Source organism: Euprymna scolopes, chromosome 45 (assembly GCF_053919585.1).
Source record: "Euprymna scolopes isolate OS-2025 chromosome 45, ASM5391958v1, whole genome shotgun sequence".
In the NCBI taxonomy this organism is placed as follows: Eukaryota; Metazoa; Mollusca; class Cephalopoda; order Sepiida; family Sepiolidae; genus Euprymna; species Euprymna scolopes.
Window position 1 is genome coordinate 63,780,957 of NC_136526.1, and position 15,834 is coordinate 63,796,790.

The 15,834-nt window shown below is 36.3% G+C and overlaps 1 protein-coding gene across 7 annotated transcripts in view; it reads left to right on the forward strand.

Annotated features, from left to right (window-relative positions):
- LOC145269843 (cytochrome P450 4A25-like) overlaps positions 1-15,834 on the forward strand; it is a 117,065-nt gene that overhangs the window by 64,638 nt on the left and 36,593 nt on the right. The gene's annotated exons all lie outside the window — the stretch shown is intronic.

Consider the following 15,834-nt stretch of genomic DNA (forward strand, 5'->3'; position numbering starts at 1 on the left):
GACAGAGCTGGTATATGTAGTCTTCATTAGACCAAAAAAAGGATCAATATTGAAACAGGAGTCAAAATTATATCTATTTTATAAGATATTTGGGTGTGGTTTACGTTCTGGAAGAAAGTGGGGTGTATACTTTGTGAGTGTGAGCAGTAGTGGTGTTGGAGGGAGGTTTGATGAAAGGGAGGGAGAAGTATGATTCCATGTGGTTAAGTAGAGAGGAGGTGTTAATATTCTTTTAACTTTGCGGTTGTTTATTGGCCCAATTTTTCGCTTTTCTGAAATAATATGGTCGCTTATCGTCGCTACTTCCCTATCTTAGGTTTTTATGGTTGTATTTTACATTTTCTACTGGCAATTTTTATTTATTTATTAATTTTTTTTATTTATTAATTTATTATTTATTTATTCATTTATTTTTTATTTATATTTATTTTTATTTTATTCCTTGCATTTTTTATCCGTTCATTTGTTTCTAATTTTCAAATTTTTTATTTATTTAGTCATTTGTTTGTTTATTTATAAGATTAACAGTTAGTTGAACAGATCTGTAGGCTTATATGATTTAAATAAAGGTGGTATACCGGTAGTTATATTTTCTTCTCTACCGCAGTGTCTGAGGTAATTATCGTGGCAAAGGTTTTTATATCTATATATAAACTTAGTTTCGATGGTTGTTATTTTTTCATTTGTGTTGTTTATCCTTTTTGCAATGATAGAATATATATATATATATATATATATATATATATATATATATATATATATAATTTGTAGTCACTGATATGCAGTCCCGTTTCATTGTATCACAACTCATCAGTGCCACTAGACTAGCACCTCTCCCAAGCCAAGGATTGAACCTAGAACTGTCGTGTTGGCAGTCCTCCCACTCGACCACAGAAGCAATGCCCGCAAATAACCTGTCCGAATGTCCATTTAAACAAACATCCGTCCACCACTTTTACAGTGCTCAAACCGCCTGCTTGTAAACAAACAAACATTTTTTCAGCCAATTAAGTAGCGTGTGAGATTATTTACGACAGTGCTTTGTCCAGAGAGGGGGAGGGGGCTTAAAATATATTTGTAGTCATCGACATATATATATATATATATATATATATATATATATATATATATATATATATATATATATTTGATAGGTTTATATGCTTCATTTTAGGGATAGCTTATTTAGACAATACAATCAAGTGCATAATAATAATTATATATATTAGTGACGGGACGATTCCAATATTTTTCACGATTCCGATACAATTACCGATTCTGATTCCGATTCTTTATAAATCTTAAATTATTTAACTATAGAATTGTTATTTTCCCCGATTTTCGTAAAAACACATGTTAAATATGTAGATATTTTCGTAAACGTAAAATTACACTTGTAGAGGATGATCTATCGATTTTAGCTTTACTGGTATTTTAAAATCAATAAATATTTATCATTTTATCATTATTAGCAGCAATGGAAGATTTGGGTTTCAACGAAATCAAATAAAAAAGACAAATAAGAGAATCGTTTCGGCATCTGAAAATAAGCATCAATTTTTTTGATTCTGATACCAATTCCGATATCCCCAAATTTGTCGATTTTTTTCCAATTCCCGATTCTGATTCCAATTAATCGTCCCAACACTAATATATATATATAGTTATCCACATACAGAACTGTTTTGCTGCTTCACAGCTCATCAGTGCGGCTAGACAAGCAACTACCTCAAGCCAGGATCGAAACTCGACCACCCAAACGACAGTCAGAGCTTCTAACCATTCTGCTATTCAGCTGCTCCTATGCAGGCAGTGAATTAATAATGTTTTGACATTGTCCAAATACCTAAGCTCAATTTGTTTACACAAAGAGCATCACTTAATACGCTAATGCTAATTGTATATCACTTCCCAATATGCTCAACCCAAGATAGGGAGCATTATAGTCATCCACATACAGTACTGTTTCACTGTTTCACAGCTATCAGAGCGGTTAGACAAGTAACTACCTAAGTTTATTTTCTTTATGTAAATAAAGTCACATCTTGCTACGATATGGCCCCTAAAAATGTAGATTTAAAAAAGTTGTCATAAGATTCTAAACAAATAATTGAACGAGTTCTCCAAATTGGAAATAGACTTCGTGGCTTAGTGGGGGATGCCCTTTTCTCTTCCCTGCAGCCTCTCTCCCACAGAAGAGACGTTGCGAGCCTATCTTTGGTTTATCGTTATTTTCATGGCAAGTGCTCGTCTGAGCTCCAATCTCTAGTCCCCCCCTCGCCAATCTTTCACGAAGAACACCCATCTTGTTGAAACCACTGTCAATAATTTTCCCCACTCTTTATCTGTGCCTAAATCAAAACGTAGATTCCATGAGCAAAGCTTCTTTCTTAGACATGCACGACTGTGGAACTCTCTTCCGTTTGCCTGTTTCCTACCTGACTATAACTTGGATGTCTTCAAGTCCAACATAAACAAATTCCTGATGAATCGCCCCCTTAAGTAAGACACTTTATCAAATCTCCAATACTAACGATTACTACGATACTATCCCATTGATTACTGTACACGCAATAACCCTTATCCTCGAGTGGCTTCCAGGCCTTGATAAGTGGTGACCTCCATGTAAAAAGAAAAAAAAACATTGACCCTGACCCAACTGCTCGTAATTGATAATTGCATCCCACCTCTCTCTAATTCAAATTGCCTGAAATATTGTTTTCCGACCTTCCATACCCATTCTGATTCATATTCATTTATATCCCTTCCCTTTTCTTTTTCTTTTTTCTTCTCTTTTTAACTGGCTACACGAACCCCCTCCATCTAAAAATCTTTTTCTCACTCTTTTTAATCTCTATGCATCATTCCCCACCAACAAATTTTTGTAACCCTACCTCTTTATCTTAACGGAAGACACTTGTAAAAGTTAAGCTTTTAACTTCATATCACATAATCTTTAAACCATGCTACACGTTAGACATGGCAAAATATTTTCTCGGGTTTGTATTACTGTACACATAGATTCGAAAAAGTTGTCAAAAAACAAATATATAACAAATAAATGTTATCAAAGGCCAGATAACTTACTTTTCTACCAAACTGAATATATTTTTTGTGTTTTTATTCAATGTAACATGTTTATTTAGCTCGAAAAACGTACAGTGTTTACCGATGTATTGGAAAATTCAAAATGGCGCCCGACTCTCTCTTTAACACGGTAAGTTTGGGAAAACGTGTTATAAATAATAAACTAGACACAATACTATTAAAAAAACACCGAATATATGTCAACTTATGTCATGGTAACATATATTGAGCAAATTTCTAACAGTAGTTTGTCTAGTTTATTATTTATAACACCTTTTCCCGAACTTACCGTGTTAAAGAGAGAGTCGGGCGCCATTTTGAATTTTCCAATACATCGGTAAACACTGTATGCTTTTCGAGCTGAATAAACATGTTACATTGAATAAAAACACGAAAATTATATCCAGTTTGGTAGAAAAGTAACTTATTTTGCCGTTGATAACATTTATTTGTTATATATTTATTTTTTGACAACTTTTTCGAATCTATGTGTACAGTAATACAAACCCATTTTCTCCTCTAAAATTAAAAAAAAAGTTTTTAAACTGTTTTTAATTTTTTTCTTGCCTGATAAGATTAATAATGATCAAAACGGTCTGCAAGATATGAATATATTTACATAAAGAAAATTTTAAAAAATCATAAGTTTTCTCTCTTTGATTGAGCACTATCAACGACCTTTGTTGGAATTCAATGATTCTAATCTTTTGAATATTTTAAATTTTAAATCTGAACTTAACTTGAAAATACTATTTAGTGCGGTACAATATGTGCATAAGCACCTTTTTCCACATTTTTGAAGAACTCTTCAAGGAGGAGACAATTCAAGAACACCTTATCGGAATATGCCAAAAGTTTGCATAATTTTTAGTTAAAAACAAAACAAATATTCTAAAAATACAATAAAACACAAAAAAACATTAATTATTCTGAACATTATTTGAATTAAAATAACATTATGAAAATAAATGTTCAGATAATTAATGTTTTTTTGTGTGTTATTAGAATTTTCGGGTTTGTATTACTGTACACATAGATTCGAAAAAGTTGTCAAAAAAACAAATAAATGTTATCAAAGGCAAGATAAATTACTTTTCTACCAAACTGGATATAATTTTCGTGTTTTTATTCAATTTAACATGTTTATTCAGCTCAAAAAGCATACAGTGTTTACCGATGTATTGGAAAATTCAAAATGGCGCCTGACTCTCTCTTTAACACGATAAGTTCGGGAAAAGGTGTTATAAATAATAAACTAGACAAAATATTATTAGAAAACCACCGAATATATGTCAAGTTATGTCACGGTAACATATATTGAGCAAATTTCTAACAGTATTTTGTCTAGTTTATTATTTATTATACCTTTTTCCGAACTTACCGTGTTAAAGAGAGAGTCGGCCGCCATTTTGAATTTTCCAATACATCGGTAAACACTGTATGCTTTTCGAGCTGAATAAACATGTTACATTGAATAAAAACACGAAAATTATATCCAGTTTGGTAGAAAAGTAACTTATTTTGCCGTTGATAACATTTATTTGTTATATATTTGTTTTTTGACAACTTTTTCAAATCTATGTGTACAGTAAAACAAACCCGAATTTTCTTAACTTTATTTTAATTCAATAAATGTTCACACCGTTAATATCTGCAACAGAGAGATGAAACTTTCAGGTCATGAATGCATAAGTTCAGTCCTAGCTGAATAAAAATGTAGGAAACATTACTTTTGGAATGTCACTCCTACGTTTAAAATTATGGAAAAGGAGACCTTATCCGAATATGTCTGAGCTTCAATCTATGGTCCTCTCTCACAAAACTTTCACAAGAAACACTCATCTAGCTGAAACCACTATCAATAATTTCCCCCACTCTTTATCTGTGCCTAAACCTAAATGTAGATTCCATGAACAAAGCTTCTTTCTAAGAACTGCACACCCGTGGAACTCTCTTCCGTTTACCTGCTTTCCAGCTGACTACAATATGGCCGTATTCAAGTCTAATGTGTAGAGAGGGGGGAGGGCATGTAGAGAATAGGAACGACCATTAAGACAGGACACACAAAAGAGTGACACCGTCGTCTGATTAGTAGTATATATAGAGCACGCACGCACGCACCGGGGGAAGAACGACGACTACGACGATAGTCGACTCAGAAACCTTACATAATGTAAACAAGTTCTTAATGAGCTGTTCCCCTTAAGTAATCCAATTGACCAAATTTACACTTCTAATGATTAATATATTGTCCTTTTGACCACTGTACACTCTTTAACCCTTATCCTCGAGTGGCCTCTGGGGCTTGATAAGTGGTGATTCCTTTGTAAAAGAATAGGGACAAAAAAAAAAAGAAAAAATGAGCTAAGTCAAAAGCAAAGTGGAAGATGATAAAAAAAATGCATTTCTTGCGTAAATATCCCTACTTGGCCCCAATTGATATGAAAGGCTTTCGTCTCAAAGAAGTTCCCTGCTTGAAGAAGCTTCCTAGACTGACCTTAACTCCTAACCTGAAATAGAAGACTCACATCAAATCTGTTGCCAAGGTCAGTGAAAAAAAAATCGTTGCATCATTCTACTGCTCCAGAAGATATCTAACTGCTGACGCAATGTTGTACCTATACAAGAGCCAGATACGTCCTAAAATGGAGTAATGTTGCCATATCTGGGGAGGAACTGTTCAGAGCACCCTATCCTACCTTTAAAATCACTTTGAAATCTAGTAGGTGATCCCCCTTTTTCTTCTCTGCGACCTCTTTTCCACGGAAGCGACATTGCGAGCCTGTCTCTGCTCTATCGTTATTTTCATGGCACCTGCTCGCCTGAACTTCAATCTATGTACCCCTCTGCCAAACTTGTACAAAAACACTCGTCTAACTACAACCACTATCAACAATTTTTCCCACTCTCTATTTGCGTCTAAATCTAAATGCAAATTCCATGAACAAAGTTTCTTTCCTAGAACTGCCCGCCTATGAAACTCTGTTCTGCTGGCCTGCTTTCCAACTGGCTACAATAAAGTCATTTTCAAGTCCAATGTAAACAAGTTCTACCCGATTTCCACCACTATTGATCACTGCGCTGTTGTGTCAGTGATCTCCGTACAGCTATTAACCCTTATCCTTGAGTGACTGTCTTGTAAACAAAAAGTTTAAAAGAGATACTTACAGCACTTATTTTTGATGGATCTTAAAGTCAGGGTCCAGTGTGTAATGGTTGATATTTGCATACGAAGACACAGTTATTTTTATCTCTTTTATGTGGTGGGATATTTTACAAAAGGATCGGATTTGAAAAGCTAGTGCCCCAGAGAAATAACACTCAGAACTTTTTCTTTTTTTTCACTCACGTTCACCCCTAACAAGGTATGTCGTCACGTGGACGCAAGGGGGTACTATTTGGAACCATGCCTAAGAAAGATTAAGATGTTGGTTTACGTTTGACTTGTACTTCTGCATATCAGTACAGTCAGGGAGCAGGAGGCAGGAAGGGAATTCCAAAGTCTAGCTGTTCGAGGGAACAAGCTATTAGAGTAGAAAACTTTTTGGCATTTAGGGACCTTAACAGTGAAGGGGTGAGATTTTGTTGCTAAGTGGATTTTTTTTGGGATATGTATGTCGAGGGGGCACAAGTGCAACGAGTTCATCAGAACACATTCCATTAAAATACTTGTAAAACAGGCAACATTGTGGCAATGTGACGGGTTGGAGCCTAGTTCACAAAGTTGGACCTATTAGATCGAAAACTCTTTTTTGGACCCTATCCAAGAGTGAGAGACTAGTGACAACAATACTCCATGCATGGCTGAATGGTGGCCTTATAGCGGTACAGGATACTCTCAGGAGTGAATAGTCTTCTAGCACGATAGAGGGAATCCACCTTCTTTTCAGCAGCCTTTGCAATGTCTGCTAAAACATATCTGAACAGCTCTGTCGGCATTGTCTGTTAAAGGCGTCCCATGTGATTAGCAATAAATTAACCCCTTTCTCAAAAGGAGAAGGAAAAGCCTGGTAGGGTGAACCACCTAGAATTGCACAGGACTAGAGATATACCGCAATCAACAAGTACTAGACTTTGTTGGTTTTGGGCAGAGGAGAAATGCCCTTGTCTAGATAATGAATGCTTTTAGGGAAACTGATTTTTTATTTCCATGGCAGCTTACCCCAGTTTTTGACCAGATTCTCCTAATTTTGTCCCGTTAGGCTGATACGATGGCAAATACCAGCTATTAACTGAAAAAGTTGAAAAAAAGAAAAGCACACCAGCGATTACAATAAAGGTCAGGTCAAACACAAAACAAAAATTTTTTAAAATATACACCAATAGGGGGTGGAGGGGGATGCGGTGATGCTGTTCATCCTTGATGGTTCATAGTGCAAATTCGTGTTTGGGTAAAGAAATTTAAGTTAGTCACAGATCAAAAACGTTCATAGTGTAATAAGCAACATACGTGCGTGAACATTTTGCAACATTGTGTATGTATGTGTGTTGGTTTACCTTTTTCTTATTAATGCGTATTAGTATGTGACTAGCAATTTGTTTCTGTTCGCCTGACTATTACTGGTGTGAAGAAATGTGCGCAAGAGATGAAGAAGGCTTGTATGTGAGTCATCGTTCTTTTCTTTTGCAACTTGCTTCTCAAAAACACAAGGGGTTAGGGTTAGGGTTAGGGTGTGTGTGATGTTCTTGGGTATGGCTGCTGAAGTTTAGTTTTTGTGTGTTTGTTTTATATGTGTTCCTACATTTGCGTTTTGGCTTACTATTGACACGTATCCATTTTACTTCTTGGGGCTTGAAATGATTGGCTGCACTGTATTTTGAGTTCACAGGTTCCTGTGAAACTTGCTTCGGGAAAGTGAAGAGAAAAGCGAATTCTAAGGAAGTGGTGAAGAAAATGATGCGATACCAATATTATTGGAAAACTCGAAAAATACAAAACTACAATCCTACTTGTGCATGTAATCTATACTGAAATATGATTGGTTGGTTGTTTTTGTTTTACGGCATATCAACCCTTTCCGGGTTATTTAATGCCGAATCCAAAGATTTTGAAGAAAAATTTTTTTTAATAGAATATATTTGTTGTTTTCATGTTGGTTTCTATTTAACCCATAGTTGGGACTCTAACAGGTACTACCACTCCGGGTCAGAGTGGACCTGGGAGCAATGGTAATTAAAGGGTGGCTCCACACTCCCCTAAGCCCACAAGCTGGGGCCTCACCACTGGATATAGTTTAAGGTCATATCCAGGACCCCCATTGAGGGACTTTTACCCTCTGCAGGGGGGCAGTCGGAGTATTCTAATGCCCCACCGACAGGGCCGCTGAAATATGTATTACACAATTCGTACAACAACTTACCTGAACTTGCACACAGGCGAGATACATTCCTTGATTACTTGGTTATGATATAGTGCAATAGTGCAATGATTTTTTCAACAGTAAAGTATTGGAATTCTTGAATATTCTTTTTAACATTAGATATTTGTGTATTCCCTTACGTATTCAGGACGTGTAGATGATAGGTGTGATGATCTGGAAGTGTTTTAATGGCAAATAATGAGAACGAACGTCTTAAAGATCCTTCATGAACTCTATAAATGTAATTGGTAAGCTATTTGGATTTGTACTGATATTCTCCTATTCTTCAATGGCTTATAGAATTATTGTGGACTGTGATCTGTGGCATTTCAAAGATGTCGATAAATCATGCCAGTAGCTTGTATTGAGTGCTTGCCCCTGGAGGAGATGGGGGTAGGTAGAGGGGTTTAGGAAGAGAAAGAGGGGGTTGTAGAAGGAGAGAGAGTTGTTTGAGAATGATATATACGATATACTGTATTCCTGATATGTGCTAGTGAAAAAATACTAAGCTCTGACTCAAAATACACAAAAATGCAATCAAAAATGATAAATAACTGGTGCATTCGTGTGTTGGAAAAAGGAATTTGGAGATTGTGCACACACACAAATTCCAGATTAGCAGAGAACAAAGAAAATACCATGTTGGACTTTTACACAAATATTGACCTCTAATGGAACAAAGAAAGAATTTATCAATAAAAGCAAAAAGTTCAACAAACAAAAACACAGAGAGTGAGAGACGGGGTGAGATACATGATCATTACATCATTAGCTCGTCAACACCAACCTCACATTTCACTGTTGCTGGATACATCCAACAACCATTACAGGCAAAATAATAATTAAATAAAAAACAGTTTTGTTATGAAATAGATTTCGTAGCCTAGTAGGGGATGCCCTTTTCTCTTCCCTGCAACCTCTTTCTTACAGAAGAGACGTTGCGAGCCTGTCTCTGCTTTATCATTATTTTCAGGGCAAGTGCTCGTCTGAGCTCCAAACTATGATCCCCTCCTGGCTTGACTTTCTAGCTGAAAACACTATCAATAATTTCCCCCACTCTTTATCTGTGCCCCGTTCCACTACAGTCTGGAGGTCATTTTCTAAGGATTCTGCCATTATTTTTGATTTGTGTACACCCGCTCTTCCCTCATCTATGTTAAAGAACATTGTATCATCAACAAATACACCCATCTCGGACACAATATTATCGTTAACAAATATCAGGAATAATAGTGGTCCAAGGATCGACCCCTGAGGCACTCCCGCATTAATGTTATGCTGCTTGAACATCCATCAATGACAATCTGGATGGTCCTCTTGTCTAAGAAGAATCTAATTATATTTGTTCAGTTATAACGTACGATTTAATTTCCATCAGCAGCCCTTTGTACTTTGTCAAAGGTCTTGGATATATCAAGGGCTACAACCTTCGCTTCACCCGCTTTATCCAGTACATAGTATATGCGCTCAGAGATGAATGCTAAAATATCTGCAGTAGAACAACATTTCCTAAATTCATACTGTTTGTATGAGAGAAGATTAGCTTTTGCGAGGTGGTGGACTAGTGCTTGATTGATTAGCGTCTAAAAGATTTTAGCAAAGACACGGAAGCAACTGATAGGACATTAATTGAGAGGGTTAGTCCTTTCATCCGAATTCTTGTACACTGGTACCACAGAGGCCATTTTTCAGCTATTAGAAAAGCAAGTGTTTTACTCTAATAGAACACCAGAGTTGATTGGCCAAATAAAGAATTTCATGGATAAGGACCGTCGTGTGTCTATAGAGACAATAAGTGCACAGTTTGATGTCAGTGTGGGAACTGTACACACAATTATTTTTGAGGAACCGAAGATGCAGAAGATTTGTGCGAAGTTTGTCCCAAGGGTGCTCCATCCTTGTCACAGACTATTTGACCAAGATGAGCATCAGGACAGTTTCTCACCCTCCCTATTGTCCAGACCTTGCTCCCTGTGACTTTTGGTTATTCCCTAAGCTCAAGAAAAAACTTGGAGACTGTCGTTATGAGACAATTGAGGAGATGAAAGAGGCTGTGACGAGGGTCATCGACACGCTCAAGCAATACGAAAAAAATCTGGAAGTTTATTGAAGGCACTTCGTACACGCCTGATGCTCTCTTCCTTGTGGCTGTTTTACAAGTATTTTAATGCACATGTACCTACTCAACGTACATATTCCCGGCAATCTCGTTTAGCAGCAAAATCCCACCACTTCAATTTAGCGAGCTCTAGAAACTGGAAAGCCTTTTACTCTAATAGCATCTTCCCTTGGACAGCTAGACTTCCTATTACCTGCTTTCACAGAAGTTTAAATGTAATGTAAACCAACATCTTGCTCGTCTTCTCTAAACATGGCCATAACTATAGTTACCCTTCACGTCTAATATCTTCTCTTTTTTATTCGTTTTACTTGAGTAATTTTTTAAGCAGCCAAGGGAGCTAACTCCGTCCCGGAGCTAACACTTGATTTCATTATGATTGGGATTAATATCCGAGGGGTCTTTTATTTTTTCAATACATCAGGGGTATAGATTTAGAATTTTCAAATGTTGATATACAATTACATGTAGTAAGGCATCCATATTATCTTGTGCTAAACTGGTTTTGGTTAAACTGCTTCCCAAAAATATTACGGGATTAAAGACTTGACATACACAACTTGCCCTTAATAACATTTTAATTTGAAAATACTTTTAAAACGATTTTAAGCACACTGCTGATAATTTGTTAAAATTTCTTGATTCAATGACGAATAACGAATTAATTGGGAACCAAGCCGCTGATCAGCTACTTTGGATTTAACAGACTGGGCATATAGCTCTCTTGCATTTTTTATTACGTCAATAAATCATATTTCAATGTTATGATAGAGGATGCTCAGCCTTTCTGGTATTTTTTGGGAAAAATATTTGCATGTCAAACATCTACATTTAATTTCACAAGCGGAAATAGGATTTACAAAAAAAAAAAAATCACCAAATCTCGTTCATTAACAGACGACATAATTATGTAGACACATAAAAAAATTTATATTATAAATATTAATTTTTTCACCACTAATCACGGCCCGGAAGCTACTCAGGGATAAGGGTTATTGCAAGTACATTTATGGCTGCAATCTGTATTTCATTACAGCTTGGTCTTCCAGGGATTCTTTCCACTTTTTAAGATTCTTTTCCACTAAGCCAGTTGCACCCACCACAACTGGTATAATGTCTATCTCTCTCAGAGACCATAATGTTTTTAAATCATTCTTGAGTTCCTGATACTTGGTTATCTTTTCTTGTTCACTTCTATTAAAGCCATAATCATTTGGGACAGCAACATCAATAACATCCTGTACCTCTATAAGGCAACCATTCGCCCATGTATGGAGTATTGCTGTCATATTTGGGCTGGTGCATCGGCTACTGGTCTCTCGCTCCTTGACAAGGTTCAAAAGAGAGTTGCAAATCTGATAGGCCCTGAACTGGCATCTAAGCTTCAGCCTCTGTCCCATCGATGAAACGTTGCATCCCTCTGCCTGTTCTACAAGTATTTTAATGGTGAATGCTCTGATGAACTGCAAGCACTTGTGCCCCCACGACGTGAACATCCTCGACAGACCCGACAAGCTGCAAAATCCCACCCCCACACTGTAGAGATCCCTAGATGTAAAAGATCTTTCTACTCCAGTAGTTTCTTCCCCAGAACCGCTAGACTTTGGAATTCTATTCCAGGTCACTGCTTCCCCAACTGTACTGACATGCAGAAGTTCAAGTGCAACGTGAACCAACATCTTGCTGCACAAATCCCTACATAGTACCCCAGTAGTTGTTTCCCCTGATAGTAGCTCCCTACACCAAAGTGGCAATGTGCCTTGTTTGGGGTGAAAATGTAATAAAAAATTTTTTTTTTTAAATATGCGCAGTTCTTTCGAGCTTGTTCCATATCACAATGTCTTGCTTGATGGCCTTGTCTTTTATGCATCTGCCTGCCTGTATGTCTGTAGGGGACTAGGATATATAAATACCCCAATCCCATTACAAAAGAATAATGAAACGAATGGGAATTGAAGGAAGCAAAGACTCAAGTAATGGATAAGATAAACGTCGTTTATTTGCTGTTGAAAGAAATGAACATTTTAGTTATAACATGTCCGCGCGTATGTAACCAATGTCCGTTGCAGGACTGGTGTTGTAGCAAGAATAGGAAATGTGTTTTCATCTCAAGTTCGGGTTACTATTGTTTGTTCGCGCGTGGGAATTGAAGTGAGTATTGTAGTGGAAATGAGAATCCAGCGTGTAGGCAAGGAAGAGGATATTAGAGTTGTCATCAGTTAGTAGTCAGCTACGCGAAGGTGTTCTTAGTGGCCAGTAGTAGATGGAGAGAGAAAGAGGGAGAATGTATACATACAGTCATTAGCTCGTGCCCCATACATAGTAGAAAGTGGGTGTGAGGTGCGAGTGCGCGCGCGCCGAAACGGCGGCGGCTTGTTCGCCCAACCTCTCTAGTTGAGAGTTGGTCCTAAAAAGAGGATTAGAAACAACTTGTCTCCATGTTTTATACTCGCTTCTGGAGTGTCTTTTGCGCATGTGTATTTCCTTAGAAAGCGGAAGTGACGTCGTCCATGTGTGTGTTCGTGTTCGCGTGTGTGAGTACATGTGTATACGTAAGCGTGTGTGTATATATATATACGTGAATGTGAGTGTATGTACGCGAACGTGAATATGTGTACATGTGTGGACGTGGGCGCGTATGTTTGTGTGCGCGTATGTATGTGACAGCTTGAAATATGAATGCGTGTTTTGTGTGAGACTTGAAAAAGGCTCGTACATGTCTTTGTCGTAGAACACTGTCACCTTTCCGTTCGATGTTATTGGTGGTGGTTCATGTTCCCATATGTTTGACAATCTGTCGAGCTGCGTCTCTCCACAGATCTTCCAATGGAATTATTTACATATTTTGTTGTGCCAGGCAGTGTAAAGGCCATCATGCAACAGGATTTGGCATCCCGACGTTAGAAGGCTTGAACTTTCAATCACTAAGTGGCAAACGTTTGCTTTTTTTATTATTTATTTTACTTAAGTAAGTTACGAGAGATCAAGGGAGCTAACTCCTTCTGGAGCTAACACTTGATTCTGTTATGATTTAAATTTATATCCGAGGGCTCTTTTAAGAATAGATGCTGTTCCCTTTATGGCTGCTATTTGTATTTCGTTACAGCTTGGTCTTCCAGGGATTGCTTCTAAGTATTTTTGAAGATTCTTTTTTATTAAGCCAGTTGCTCCTGTCATAATCGGTATAATGTTTATTTCTTTCAGAGACCATGTCGTTTTTAGATCATTTTTTTTTAGGTCCTGATATTTTGTTATCTTTTCCCATTCAGCTCTGTTAAGGCCAAAGTTTGGAGTGAACTATGACTATTTAAATTCCATCAACAAAACACATGTACATAAAATAAAAATTACTACATAAAAACATAAAAAAAATTACTACATAAAAACATAAAAAAAATTATTACATAAAAACATTTTAAAAAATTACTACATAAAAATTTCCTCTAAATCTTACCCCCCTCCACCCCCGTACGTTTCTTCTTACCTTTTATGATGTCAGGATTAATATAAATCTCACCTGTCTGTTTAAATGCAAGTATGTATGTATGTATGTATGTATGTATGTCTGCCTAAAACTTTCGACAGAGGCGACGGATTTTCACAAGATCGGTAGCGTTTTGAAGCTCGACCCTTCGGACGACAAATATCGAAAAACTGGCTAAAAACATTAATTCCTTCACCCACAACTGGACACTTTTCTACAAAGAGGGGTCGCTTTTTTCGCCGATATTTCATCATTTGCAGTTTCATCAAATACTTTTATATGCAAAATCCTATCCCGCATTTTGCTAATTCCTACCCTCTGATGAGAAGGAAAGTATTTCTTCGAAACTCTGCAGATTAAGGACTATCCACTTATTAAGTGTTTCCTTTTCAGATTAAATATGTTTTTAACTCTTTTTCAAAGTGTTTTTTAACATGTTTTATTAACTATTTGCTCTTAAATATATATATATATATATATATATATATATATATATATATATATATATATATATATGACTACAAATATATTTTAAGCTCCCTCTTTGGTTAGAGCACTGTCGCAAATAATCTCACCCGCTACTTAATTGGCTGAAAAATTCGAGGCTCGCTGTTTGTTTATTCATAAACGGTTTGAGCCCTATAAAAGTGGTGGACGAATGTTTGTTTAAAATAGAAATTTGGCGAGGTTATTTGCGGGCACCGCTTCCGTAGGTCGATCAGTAAAACTGTTGACTATCAATGCGATAGTTCTAGGTTCAATCCTTGGCTTGGGAGAGGTGCTGGTCTAGCGGCACTGATGAGTTGTGATACAATGAAACAGGACTGTATGTTGATGACTACAAATATATATATATATATATATATACTCGGGGTTTTTTTATATTCAAAAGTAATGGACTAATGAATTCAACGAGGTTGTTAGATAGTGCTCAATAAAAAGAGCTGATAATACTTGTTTATTGTTATATAAACATGCTCACATCCCGCTGCTACAAATAGCCACTTGTTTCAATCAAACAACAGATATCATCAGGCAGCGACTTGACTATTCAAAAGTTCAATGAATAACCTTAATAATAAACAGTTTATTCATTGAACTTTTGAATAGTCAAGTCGCTGCCTGATGATATCTGTTGTTTGATTGAAACAAGTGGCTATTTGTAGCAGCGGGATGTGACCATGTTTATATAACAATAAACAAGTATATATATATATATATATATATATATATATGAACATATACTAGCTTGTCACCTGGCGTTGCCCAGTCGTACAATATGCTTAAACATGATATTTTAATCTATGCACATTGTGTATGTATTATTATAGAATTAATTCTCTATTTCGAGGAATAACTTACAAAAAAGAAAAAAGAAAATAATGATAATGTTGTTCATCAAATTCTGTCTGTGTTTGTTTACAATATCACGTCAGCTGATCATATGTGGGCTTGACGATCTTAAAAATAGTCTTTCTTCTCTTATAGATAAAAAAGATTTTTTTACAGGAAAATATTTTAAGTTACACCGGCCAAGGTTACACCGGTGTAACATAAAATATTCCCTATAAAAAATTCATTTTATCTATAAGAGAAGAAGAACTATTTTTGAGATTTTTCGATTTTCAATGCTTATCAGTTGAATTTCTGTACAAAACATATCTAAGAAAACTGCCAGGAATATAAATTAGCTTTGTGTGAAATTTGTAAAAGATAGGCTCAGCCGTTTCAGAATCTTTGAAGAAGGAACTCTTACACACACACACACACACACACACACACAC